The following is a 14,137-nucleotide window of genomic DNA, read 5'->3' on the forward strand; positions in this document are numbered from 1 at the left end:
CTATTTGTGGCACAGGCTAAGAATTTGGGGAGTTCTGAGATTTTACCCTACCCGCAGATTTATGAATGCTGCTAACTGAAGGCACACATACCTGAGTCTGAGGCAAAGGTATTGTTTGCAACAGTAGGAGCAGCCAGAATATCACCACATCCTCACAGGGGTTGTCCTATGTCCCAGATTCCTGAAGACCTTTGAGATGGACAAAGTTGTTTATTGCTTGCGCATGCAGTGCAGAAGAGAATATTTAAGCTTAGGAAGCCTCAACATTTATAATATACCATAAAGAAAACAAACTTTTGTTCCAAGGAGAGGCTTTATCATTGTATTTCATGGTTATCGGTTTTCAATGAAAAACAGATCAGAATAAAATTAGCCATTGTCACATAAAATTTACAAACATGCAAAATAATTATATAGAATTATCTCCTGCTGCCATCTGGATGAGACCCTCCTGCAGATATAAAATCTTACATAGACATATATTTGTCTTTGCTTGAGCAATTTTGCCAACATTGTACCATTAAAACATCGACTATTAATATTGGATTATTCAGCACTGCAGAAGTTATATTTGGTGGATGTTTATTAATATCTTATCTGGGACAATATATTATGCTCAGTATTTTTACAATACAAAATGGATAATATGTGGTCTGCATCCTTTAGATAGTCACTATTAGTGAAAAACAGGGGCATGTTAGATCTGGTGTAATGAGAAATGAAGGCAGAAGAAATTATGGGCTAGTAACAGGTATCAGATGATCTCAACAAGAAAGGTAAAATTTGAGGTGGAAACAGAATAGACAGATCTTGAATGGAAGAAACAATAGGTTGATGTGGGGTGGGGGTAGAGTGAAATACGCATTTAAAGTTAATCACACTAATAACAACATGGAAAATGATTTTGAAAGGGAAAAACTAGAAAAAAAAAGAGACATCTCTAGTGAATGTTCTAAAGAAAGCCTTACTGCCAATCTGAATAGATGCTGTGTTGGTTAGTATCATTAGAAAGAGGGTCTCAGCTGACTAGGCAAGAATGTGATGTGTCTCAATGTATTATCAAAGATGAAGAGAGTAAAAATAATGAAAAGTACTCAGGTCAGCTCTGAGAGGTTGTTGAGTCAACTTGGGTTCATCACTTAGTATGGTAACTTGAGCATTCATCTCTTCCATCCTCACTTAGAGACAAATCTGTGATGCAATTAAGTGTAAAATACTCAGATGTAGAGCATTGGCTTGAACCATTGGGAACCAAAGTGCCCTTTAACCTGGCCATAGAAATGTTAGTATGTAGCACTGAGACCCTGAGTGGCATTGCAGAGAAAAACAGAGGAGGAAAAAGGCCATCGTGGGGGTGGGAGGGGAGTATAATGGTAAGATTTAGAGATAAAGAGAGAGGGTGAAAATGTGGCTTGGTAGTAGAGTACATGCCAGCCAGATACTAGTCTCTGGGTTCAATTCCCAGAACTAGAGGAAAAAAATATAGGAAAGAAAGTGGGTGGGGGATAAGAAATGTGACAGAGCTTAATACTGAACCAATAGGCTACAATGACAAACCACTGAAGTTTCGGTATTGAGAATTAATTCTCCTCTTGTTTGAATTGTTTTGCTTTCTTTTCAGTTTGCAACTGAGAGCATTCCAACTGAATCATGAAACCTCATGTTATAGGTACAGGACTTCAGTCTATCCCCTGGAGTTGCTATTGAATGTGTTGCTTCACTAAGTACAGGTTGGACTACAGTGATCTCTTACAACCTTCTAATTAATTCCAGGTATCGATAACAAGCTAAATTTAAAAGCATGTGTAGGAAATCAGGTGTCTGTTAATATGATATTGCATATATGGAATGTGGCTTTTGAAGTATCTTTGTGTTTTAAATATAGCGGCATCTCTTCCACAGGATGTGCATAGATGCCTGCCTGCACTATTGACTTGTGTGCAGGATAAAATAAAGAATTCTTAGGCAAAAGTCAACAAACGATGACATGCCAGCCTAATGTGACAAGGACAGTGGCCCCTCCTATGCACATCAATCATGACAGAACCAGAAATGAATATACAGCCTTGTTCAGAAGTGTCTCACAAAATTGCTTTAGAACACTGAGCCATAAAGCGCTTAGCTTAATGAGTTGGTAACATTTTGCAGATTTGCTTAAAACATGTTGCTTTCCAGACTGTGTTAACAGACTCCAACAGAGCTTGCCAACACACTCATCCTAAACAATTACATTAAGATCCATAAGGCCGTGTTTACAGTTCTGAGAAGCGAATGTATTGTTAATGGGCCATAAACTATCCTCTGATTCAATGCTTTGGCTTTTTGAAATTTGTGTAATAGTCAATGGAAATTTTCCAACATCTACTTGGCATGCAAGCAGAATTGGCTTCAGGGAAATAAAACTGGATGCTGAGAAGTATCCTCTCCACATATTTCTGATCTAATGTGGCTATATATATATATATATATATATATATATATATATATATATCAATTTAAACAAAATTTTGAAAGATCATGCCTATAGTTTACAATATTTTCATATGTTATGGTGATGAGTAAATATCACGATAAACATTTTAAAAAATCCTGTGTGTACACTATCCTCCATTTCTCCTTAAATGTTCTTTGACATCTCTTGTGAAATGGCCGCATCAGTGAGTCCCAAATAGTCTGTGAGCAGACGCTCATCGCGACTTCATGCTTGTCTGCCTGCTATTATCTGAGGCTGGTTTCTGGTGCCAACCTAAACGCTGAGCTGTTTAAACTACTGTTTTAAATCTTCCTGTGGAACTCTGTTCTCACACCAGTTTTCCAACTTTTTATCTTTCTCTCGTTTTCCTCTGCTGTCTGCATTTCTGCTTCATCCCCTGCTCATTCTAGAGACATCTTTCCTATCTCTGGCTAATATTTCTCAGTTCTTTTTTTCCAGATGGTTCCATTTTCTCTTATTGATAATTTCCATTTATCTCAATGTGTTTTTAAAATTAATTCGCATCATGCTTTGCAAGCCTGTTCCTTGTTTAGCTGAATTTCCTCGAGATTTCAGCTGTCCGCTCTCAGCTTTGCAATTATTCAATGACTCAGTCATTTGGCATACGTATATCATGATGTATAGCTTTGTATAAGAAATTGTCATATTTACTAGTTGCCATAACATAGAAAACTACTGTAAACTATAGGCATAATCTGTCAATCTGCATAAGAAATTATGCCAGGCCTTATTCTACTCAAGCATTATATTAGCCCATTGATTGTCCAAATACCTCTCTGAGATAATACTATCATTGCCCCTAGCTTAAAGTCAGAAAAATTAAGTTGCCCAAGCTCAAGCAGAAGTAATTCTAGCCCATGCTGTGTAGCTGATGCATTGTGCCAATTGTGCTTATTAGGTGTCCAACAGCCCCTTGGGAGATCAGGTAAATGGTATCTAAATAGAAAAGAGTATTTATATGTTGTTCACCCTGAAAAGTTAAAGGATGATTTTGGAGAAACAAGAGAAACATAACCTTTTTGGATAGAGTGTAAAATCAATAACAAAGCTGCTTTACAAGTTTTTGTGAACAAAGGAGAAGCAGTTTTTACTTAAATGCACCCTTTGAAAAGAGTTAGGAAGCGTAATAGAAAACAAAAGTACAATTTCATTATTTACATAAAAGTCAATTTAATCAATTATGTAGGATTCTTATTAGCACAAATTAGTTCCATATACATAAAAACCACTAACAAATGTTAAATTTTGTTACTATTATTATATTAATACTTTCCTTTAGCAACCACCCAGTATATTTCCATTTGATGTTTTGCTTTACCTTTATTTTTAAATTGCATTTACTATGTATATATGTGTATATATATACATATATATGAAATACATCACACACAAACACTAATATACCATTGTTTCTACTTTCGCTTCTGTTTCTGTGACAAATTACCCTGACAAAAATTAGATTTGGGGAGAAAGGGATTTATTTCAGCTTACAATTCCAGACCACAGTCCATCATTGTGCAGAAGTCAAGGCAAGAACTTCAACAGTTGATTACAACACATCCACAGTCAAGAAGACAAAGCAATGAATGCATCCATGTTCGCCTGGTCAAATGCCTGTTCTCAGCTTCGTTTGTTTTTCCACTCCCATACTGTTCAAGATGCCATCCCCAGTCAATGGTGCAACTCAGGGTGGGCTAGTTCTTGATATATAAATTAACTTAATTAAGGCAATCCCCACAGGCATGCCCATAGGCTAACTCAACATAGACCATATCTCATTGAGACTCTCCTCACAGGTGATTCTGTGTTGTATTAAATTGACAACGAGATAACTATTACACTTGATTCCCAAAATATTCTATCAAAGTAAACTTTTAAACATGAAAAGCAAAAGAGAACTGAAACATTATGTTAATAGAGTGCTTCAATTTATGGAAAACTTTAACTATGCTTGTTTGTACACATAGTATCCTCACATATAATACCCCAGGATTAGCTGGAAACTGTTACTAATTATAGGAAGGAATCCTATGGAATTTGTTGAAATTTTATTATGTATATGCATACTAACATGTGCACATATATATATAGTATGTGTGTGTGTGTTTGACTTGCCTGAAACTTACTAAGTAGGCTGGACTGACTGATCAAAGATCTTCCTATCTCCATTTTCCCAGAACTGGGATTAAAACCACACACTACTGTACCCAGCCTTTTTCTGAGGGTCAAACCCATGTCCTTGTGCTTACAATGCAAACATTTTACCAACTGAGCTATCTCCCCAGCCCCCTAAACATACATTTTCAAAAGTAATATTTAAAGGAATATGCACTTATGACCCAGCCATTGTAGATTAATAGATGTAGAAAACTTGTATGAATCTGAGCCAGGAAAGTTTTCTGTAGTGCATCATTACTTTTTAGTTCCTGTCTCTAGCACTTGATAAACAAATCAGATTGACTCACATATGGAGGAAATATCAAATACTGGTAAGCCTATCTGCATCTACACAGTCTTCATTGTGACTCCTTGACACAATTAAAAGAACTCTCTCCAGCATTACTCACAAACTTCCAGAGAAGTCACTATGTGTGAAAAGAAAGTCACAGACATTTCTTGTAGAGCAGATCATTCTGTGCTTAACATGGTTAAGAACTTCCTGTCATAGAAATCAGCTGGCAGTGATTTCTCAGAATTGCCTCCCACTGAGTACATAATTATTGCATGATGAATTGCTGGCTCAGGAACTTAAACATTCTGAAAAAGAAAAGGTCTTATGTAGCATTGGTGGGTGGGATATAGCATTGTTTGGTCGGATTATGAGACCATGCCCCATAATCAAGAAAGCTCACTTCATCTCTAAGCATCACTTAAAATAGAAGGATTTTAGCAATAAGAAATCATGTATGATGTTCTCCTCAAATTTAGGTTTGGAAACAAGTTGTGAACCCTAAATCCCCTTATTCAGAGAAAATCTAAATTGAGAAGGGAGGTATTTAATATCCCACAATGAAAACTGGTACACATGGGTGTGAAATGGTGACTTCTTCAATAGGGAAATACAAAAATAAATTTCAGATACTCAAGGAGAAGATAAACACCCAAAGTGTGAGATGAACCCAAAGTCTACATTGAAGTGACCGGTCCTGTCATGGGCTCTTTAAAGGAAAGACATCTGATAATTACTGCAATGCTATCTCTGGTGAGACCATGCCTTATCTATACTTTGCTATCTCACATGCTTTTTGTATTTCTGTGATTCATTCATAATCATGCATTTATTATTTTGAGGGAGAAAGCTAATTATCAATTGTTAAAGCATGTAACAGTCATTTCATTGACTTTTCTTTATGATATTCTGCTGTACTCATAGATTGGTGCCTAGCCCAGTCATCATTAGAGAGACTTCATCCAGTAACTGATGGGAGTAGATGCAGAGACCCACAGCCAAACATTAGGCAGAACTTGGAAAACCCCACGGAAGAGGGGAGACGGAATTGTAGTAGCCAGAGAGATCAAGGACACCACAAGAAAACTCACAAAATCAACTAACCTGGGCTCATAGGGGCTCGTGGAGACAGAAGGAAAAATCACAGACCCTGCATAGATCTGAGCTAGGTCCTCTGCATATATGTTAATGTTTTGTAGCTTGGTGCTCTTGTGAGACTCCTAACAGTGGGAGTGGGGACTGTCTCTGGCTCTGTGGCCTGCTCTTGGGACCCTTCTCATCCTCCAGTGTTGCCTCACCCAGCCTTGACATGAGAGTTTGTGTCTAGTCTGACTGTAACTTGCTATGCCATGTTCGGTTGATATCCCTGGGATGCCTGCTCTTTTCTGAAGGGAAACCAAGGAGGAGTGGATCTGGGGGAGAGGGGAGTGGAGTGGGGGGCATGGGGGTGGAACTAGGAGGAGTGGAAGAAAGGGAAACTGTGGTCAGGATGTATGAGAGAAGAATAAATAAAAAAGTAATAATTGGTTCAAGAAAACATAACAATTTAAAATTGTAATTTACTTACTTTAATTATAGTTTAATAACAGAACTCATGAGTGTAATATACACCACAAATATCCTAGGAATTATTTGGCACCTTTAGCTGTTGACCTACCACCCATATTTAAATTGAGTTGTGTAGTGGATGCCACTACTTAGATTTCAGAATACAAAACAAGCCAGTTTCTTCTGTGAGGCTTTGTTGCCCTTCATTGATCACTTAGACCTGTGGGTTTCCAGAATGCCTATCAGATTTTATAACAATTTATAATGGCTCTTCATTATGATCATCTCTACGTGCACAAGGGAGAGAGGAATCTTTCTGTTTGATGTGCTTTTGTTAGACAGTGACATAACTCGTATGTCTGTGCAGCGTTTGAATTCCAGCATAATATTAAATTATAGTAAAATATTGCCAAATATTTATTTCTTCTTCCTATGTCATATATTTATTATATTTGAAATCTTATAATACTCTTATTTCACCTTTATCTTTATTTTTATGCATTTTAATTAAAATAAAATTGTATCACTTTACATCTTCTCTTTCTTCCCTTCAGCTTTTTTTCACATACCCTCTTTCCACCCCTGCCCATGCCCCTGACTCTTTTTCTATTATTATTGTTGCATGTATGTATAAGTATAACCTTAATTGATTAAAAATTATATTTTATAATTGGATATCCTGTAGTACAGTTGACCCAAAAACATTAAGTTAATGTGAGATCAATAACTTTATTGAGTGTTTTATTGAGCAAAAAATAGTCTTGCGATAGTGCTAGGAGTCTTAGCTAGCACTAGGGGATTCTTAGCCTGAACTGGCCATCTCCTGTGATCAGGCAAGACTTACATTGGAGGAACTGGGACACCAACCCATCCACCTTAGACATTAGACCTACAATTTGTTCTGCTATGAGATGTGCTGGAGTTAAAGGTGATGCAGAATTGTGGGAGTGATCAACCAATGGCTGGTCCAGCCTGAGACCCATGCCACTAGAGGGATCCTACCATGCATCCCTGATGTTGTCTGGAGCACCAGGACCCAGAAACTGGATAGTCCAGAGACATAAATTACCACATATTTGGATTCAATACTGTAACAAGAAAAGCTCAGCTCTATAATCACATGAAAATCATTTTCTCTATGTTTTCAGATGGAAGAATTACAGCATTTGGAGGATCAGAATCCCTGACATTTAGTATTTGCCCCATATGTTTACTGACGGCCCCATCTGTGGCAGTTCTTTGGGGGAATAACAGCGGGACTGTCTAATTCACCTTGGCTGCTGCTTTCCTTCCAAGCTCAAAGAGGAAAGTGGCCAACTGTTATCAAGGACAGACATTTTCTAAGTTCTTCATAAACCAACTCTTCCAAGCACCTCTTCTGGGGCTCAAGGAGAAACTCAGTGGCATAATGCTTATCTAGAATGGATAGAGCTATGGATTTCATTCCAGCACCATAAACGTTTTGAACTTTCTTCTATTGTCTGCTCTTTGAACGGTGGAGTGGCAGGCATGTGACTTCACTTACTGAGTAAGCTATTAACTTTAGATTATTTAATTCTAATCTTGTTGTACCTAAATTTCGTCACTCTCTTCTTCATTTTAGCACTATTTACTCCTCCTTTACCTATACTACTGAACACTTACATTCTGACCTTTCATTGCATGTGTTTGTAAATATTTATATTCTGTCTATATAATGCCATGGTCATAGTCTTGGCTTCTGAATTATGCACTATAATACTTTATGTTTAGTAAAACAGGCCAAGTTGACAATAACCTGGTTTTCAGTAATTAGTGTGTTTTGATTAAGATTGCTACAGTAACTCGTTTTACTTTGGACATTTTATTATCTCACAGACAAAATACATTTATTTCAGAAATAGAGTACTTTGTCTGATAGTGGTGTGGAGTATTGGTGTGTGTGTGACTGTGTGTTACTGCTTCTGCAAGCAAAATAAAGGAGTGGACAACAGGAACCCAGAGAATGAGGTGCTTTATATTAGATACAGGTTGTTAAAGTCCGTATATTTGAGGATGAACCCTTGCACTCTATCCATCTCATCATGGCATTCCTCAAGCTCTTCTTGCTAAAATGCATGCTATAGCAGAATAAACAGTTGAGGCTTGTAGACAATTCTTTCCAACAAAGCTTAAATCAGCTTATACCAAATTGTCATGTATTTGGAGTAGTATAAAGAGTTCAGTGATATGCTCTCATACTTATTTGGGAAGCTCTGCATCCAATCAGATATGTGAACTTAAATATGACACCTAATTTCTGAGTCACAGTTTTCTTATCTAAAAAACTGTAAATAACACTCAGTATACAGTAGATAGAAAATAGATGACAGTTTTTCTGTACTGTATTCTTTTTCTTTTTTCCTCCTCCTCGATCACAATAATACCTTGTGACACTCATATGTTTTATGAGTCACCAAAAGCAAAAAACTACTACTTTTGCAATCTGCCTGTAAATCATAGGTGTTTAGGTGTTATTTTAATATTTTATTACTTATTATAAGGTAATATTAAAGTTCAACCTATGCTCACCATATTGAAAATGGTAGTATTTATTCAATTAGCTCACTTAGCAAGAAATGCCAAAGGCAATGAGAATTTCCATGCAATAGGAAAGGCTGACATAAAGATGGAAAATTTTAATTTTGAGCACCAATGTATAGACCTTTATAATTTCAACATGATTTACTGATGCAATGAATTAATTTTCTAAGCGTGCACAGTGCACCAGCCTTTACGTCAAGTACTAGAGATAAAAGATTGATATGACCAGGTCATTGGCCTCAAGATCCTAATGGGTTAATGGAGAATTGGCATGCACTTATGTACCTTTTAAAATTCATGTACAACACTCTGATGGAACGGAGGCAGCACAGTGCAAGCAGTGTTTAGTTTGTGGTTTGAATGACAAATGCTTCTAATAACCACCCTCTTAAGCTATATGGAAGGTAATGTATCTCTCAGAGATTAGGAATGAGGAAGCTTCCAGAGTTCAGTGATATATACAAGGTCACAGAACTTAAACAAAGTCCCAAAATCAAATGTAGCTCCTAAACAAGTGCTCTTTCCCAAGTGATCAAGGCCTCAACTGAATCTCTATGAACCATGCTCCCTCTGGCTTTATTTATTCTTATATATTAATTTTTATCTCACATGCATATAAACATGACATTTTTCATATGAGTGGATCATATCTCCCACTTAAATACATATACACACTGTCTAATATATATATATATATATTTGAGGCACTAAAATTTTACAGCCCTGGCTGGCCTAGAACTTGCCATGTATACCAAGTTGGCCTTGAACTCAGAAAGCTCCTCCTGCCTCTGCCTCCCAAGTGCTGGAATTAAAAGCATATGCCAGCACATCTAACCATAGCAATATCTTTCAAAATGTTTTGATAACCTGTTTACATGTACAGTCCATCACTGTTACACAGTCACCTTCCCTTCTGTGTTCAATGTTTTAAAGATTTATTTATTTTATATTATGTGTGTAAGTGTTTTTGTTTACATTCATGTATGTACACCATATGCAAACCTTCTGTCCACAAATGTCAGAAAAGGGTATCAGATCCCCTAATCTGGAGTTATGGACATTTGTGAGCTGCTGTGTTGGTACTGAGAACCAAACCCAGATCCTCTGTAAGAGCAACGGTTGTTCTTAGCCGTGGAGCCATCATTCAAGACCCATTTACTTCCATTTTTAAACTGACAGTTAGCAATGTCAAGAGGCTGCAATACTTTTTTTCTCTTGTAGTTAGTATGAAAAGAGCAATAAAATTATCATGTATAGTGCTGAAATAACAATCTGAATCCACCATTATAGAAGTTTGCTGCCTCTCAGTTTCATGCACAAAGTTCTTCCAAAGAAATAGGATTACAGAATATTTTATAACTGCTGTATGCTTAAGAACACAATCACTGAAGACATGATTTCTGGATAAATAAAAGGTCTAGTAAGCCTCCTTCCCAAAAGATTATTTTTAACTACTCCTACAGTTTCTAACATATTGAATTTTGTATGATGCAGGCCTGCATATAGTGAACTAATACAATACTTCTATTACACTCCTTTAAAAAACAGCTTTATGTGGACATTGGTCATTCATGTAGAGCAATCTCCCAATAGACCCTCCCAAGTATTTGCTTTAAAGTAAAAATTCAATATGAGCTTTTGAAAACCGGAGGCATTCTTCCCACCTCAGAAATACTGTTTAGTGAAATAATAAATTTAAAACCTGTTACATTCCACAGTTTTTCCAATATTTAGTAGAGCTACTTCATTCCCCACGGGTTCTCTGCTACAATGAATATCATTTCCATTCACTTCATATTTGAACAATTCTTATGAGGAAGTACAAGGAACAACAATAAGGATTTGGTGTATTTAAGGCATTTCTTATGGTAGAGATATCCTCTAATTGAAATTAAAATTTCATTATATTTCTAAATGCAAGCTATGATTATGGACTGTGAAAGCTTTCTTTGAAGCCATAAACATTGGTGTGATGTCCTCACATTTTGCACTTGCCCTCATATAGATGCTGTTTATTTCCTGTGCGTTATAAGATAAAACCACAGTAAAGGAAGAATGAATAGGAATTAGAGTTATTTGCATTTTTTGCAAGTCTATAGAAATGCAAATCCTAATCCGGTAATTATGTCCTTGAGAGACCCATGGGAGTACCATGTTGTGATATAGCATCTTAAAGCTTTCAGTTATCAGCTAGAATGACATTCTTCTCCTCTACCACTGGCTTCTTTTTATACAATAAAAATTATTTCATTATTGTTTGTAGCACTTTCTTCCTATTTAGTGAGAAAATTTGTCAGCATAAATATACTCCCCTATTTAAATAAATTAATACTTTATATAGCTGTTGGGCAGTATATAATGCCAACTTGAGAAACAGAAGCACAGATATTTGATAACACTGCTCAAATTTATACTGACAAAGTCAGCTTCAGGAAATGGTTGACATCAATGTTTGTATTCTTCTATTCTTGGGGAACATGCACATGGAGGTGCACATGGAGGGCGTGGGATGGGGTTCTGCTATCCTTTTGCTCTAGCCTTTCACACTGTCTCTTCTGTACTGCTTAGGATGTTAGGTCTGGGCAGCAACAGCATTGCCTCCCACAGATGTCAAAGGGGAAAAAATATTAAGAACCGAGTCCTGAAGCTTCTCCTTCCTTCTCCTAGCTCATTTGAATTAGAAGGTTCTTTCTGGACAAGCTGTTTCTCGATGTCTCTGAGAGGAAAGGGAAAGTTTAAGCAGCCAGACAGCCTAAACGGAAGTGGATTACAAACAAGTTGGTGAGCTGGCTAAGGAAAAGGAAGACAAAGCCACTGTGGATGTCAGAAAAAGATTTTATAGTTAGGAAGGAAGTGAGATAAAGAAGGGAAGGAGGGAGAGGGGAGAGGTTATCTCATAATTAACTCTCATCTTTACCAAAATTTTTGTTGAAAGTAATGATAGAGGAAATTTAAATATTATTCTGTAGTGCTGTTTGCTCCACCCATGACCTTGGGCTATAGGGCCCGAAGGAGGCTGTGCTTCTTATCATTGTATGTGACCTCTTTTTTTTTTTTTTTTTTTTTTGGTTTTTCGAGACAGGGTTTCTCTGTGTAGCTTTGCGCCTTTCCTGGAACTCACTTGGTAGTCCAGGCTGGCCTCGAACTCACAGAGATCCGCCTGGCTCTGCCTCCCGAGTGCTGGGATTAAAGGCGTGCGCCACCACTGCCCGGCGTATGTGACCTCTTAAAAGGTCAGGGAGAAGGGTCACAAGCCCCTTCCTCCCTGCTGCCTGCTTCCTGGTCTGATGTAACCGCCAGGTGTATTCGCTCCCAGTCAGAACAGAGGACTACATCAGTTGTTTACTCGGTTTTGTATTCTTGAGTGTATTTCCTCAACTTATATCTTGATAAGTCCCTATTACCCATTAAACAGACTCACGTGGATTGATCTTAACAAGTGGTTTCCCCTTGACAAAAAGACCCCACACTCCCTGTGACTCCTACCCACAGCCTGCGTAGCCGGCCTCACTAGCACCCCCTAGCGGCTCTGTCCCAACCTCGTGGATCTGAGCCCCACCTTCCTCAACTGGGGCTACTGGCTTGACCAAAACCTAATGCATGCGGGTGGCTGCTGGTGAGTTTCTCCGCCCTGCAGAGCCCACGCGCAGCCCAAATCCCCCAGTAACTGTCTGACCCCTGCTCAGGTGACCGACCACCTGCCTACAGTGGCTGTGCAGGGAGCCTGTAGACCAGGCGGCTCATGCAGCAGAGGTTCTTGTAACCACTGCCAGAAGCACTGAGTCAGAGGGAAAGGTACCTGCGCTAGGCACCTTTCTAGTTCTGTGCTTGTAGCAGCGGGATTGGGTCACAGACCCCTGCCTGGTTAGAGACTATCAACAGACTATTCCTTTTCTTTTAAAACTGTTCAGTGTAGCTGCTGCCCACTCTTACCTTTGGAAACACCCACCAACTCCACCCCCAGCACCATTTTGTGCGCAGCCCCGCAGAGTGTCTGCAGAGATCGGAGGGAGCACTTCTAATTCTTTGAATGTATTGCCTCATCTGTTGTGATCCTGGCAGCTCTGCCCAGTAGTCATGGGTAGGGGTTGTCTGGGTTAGTGTCTGATTCACAGAGCTCATTCAGGAAGCTGAGCCAGCTCACACCAGACCTGCCTTGTATGATACACCTGTGACACCTGCTGGCCAAACATCACTACTACACCCAAAAACCAATGTGCCACCTGGAACATCTGAAACGCCTAAGAAAATTAGGACCAGCTCTCAAGGATCTCATCTGAGGTAAAATCACTCGTCAATTCTACACATTAAACTGATTAATAAATAAACAAATTAATAAGATTTTTCTTTACAAATTTTGAATATTTCTCAAAAAAATGGCAGACAATGTCACCACTCAGGAATTTAAAAACCATTTTGTTTGTACTATGAATGAAATTTTACAAGAAATATATGACCTTCCTGGGATGTATACAATATTCACTATATTTGCAATTAGCATAGTGATTCATATCATAGCATTGAAAAATTGGTTTAGTAACAACACCAAAAATGACACATTAATGGGACTGATACAGCTTTACAAAGTGGCAATGAGTACTTAAACAGAAGGATTCTTTCTATGGAATCTGCTAACTTACCACAAGAACTTCAGGCTTTGCAGAGTAGTAATGAGGACTTAAAAAGACAGAATCTTTCTTTGAAATCTGCTAATTTACAACAAGAACTTCAGTCCATTAATAATACCTGAACAATCAGATTTAATTCTATTGAAAATAAATACGAATACTTAATGGATAAAACAATAACTCTTCAGAGCAATCTTAATGCCATTCACATAATTTCTAAGGAGGAAAGATCATCACTAATTGAAAGAATAGTCTTTGGAATCACATGTTTCTGATGAACATAAAAAATTGTATGAGTCCATGAAATCTCTAACATCCTTTACAACAGAGGAGGTTCAAACTGCGACAGGCAATAGTTAACCAATTTCAAGCTCATGAGGAGTCTCTCAGTAAGGATAATAAAGAATCTAATAAGCAGAAGGGCAAAGTCAAACAAGTAATAACATCACCAGGTGA

The 14,137-nt window shown here is 37.8% G+C and overlaps 1 long non-coding RNA gene across 1 annotated transcript in view; it reads left to right on the forward strand.

Annotated features, from left to right (window-relative positions):
* LOC128106282 (uncharacterized) overlaps positions 1 to 8,375 on the forward strand; it is a 55,281-nt gene extending 46,906 nt beyond the window's left edge. Inside the window, exons 5-6 of the long non-coding RNA XR_008216647.1 lie at positions 1,622 to 1,773; positions 7,640 to 8,375. This is a non-coding gene — a long non-coding RNA (uncharacterized LOC128106282). The remainder of the gene's footprint in view (positions 1 to 1,621; positions 1,774 to 7,639) is intronic.
* The last annotated feature ends 5,762 nt before the right edge of the window (positions 8,376 to 14,137 follow it).

This window comes from Peromyscus californicus, unplaced genomic scaffold (genome assembly GCF_007827085.1).
Source record: "Peromyscus californicus insignis strain IS unplaced genomic scaffold, ASM782708v3 Scaffold_9__1_contigs__length_137607984, whole genome shotgun sequence".
Lineage (NCBI taxonomy): Eukaryota > Metazoa > Chordata > Mammalia > Rodentia > Cricetidae > Peromyscus > Peromyscus californicus.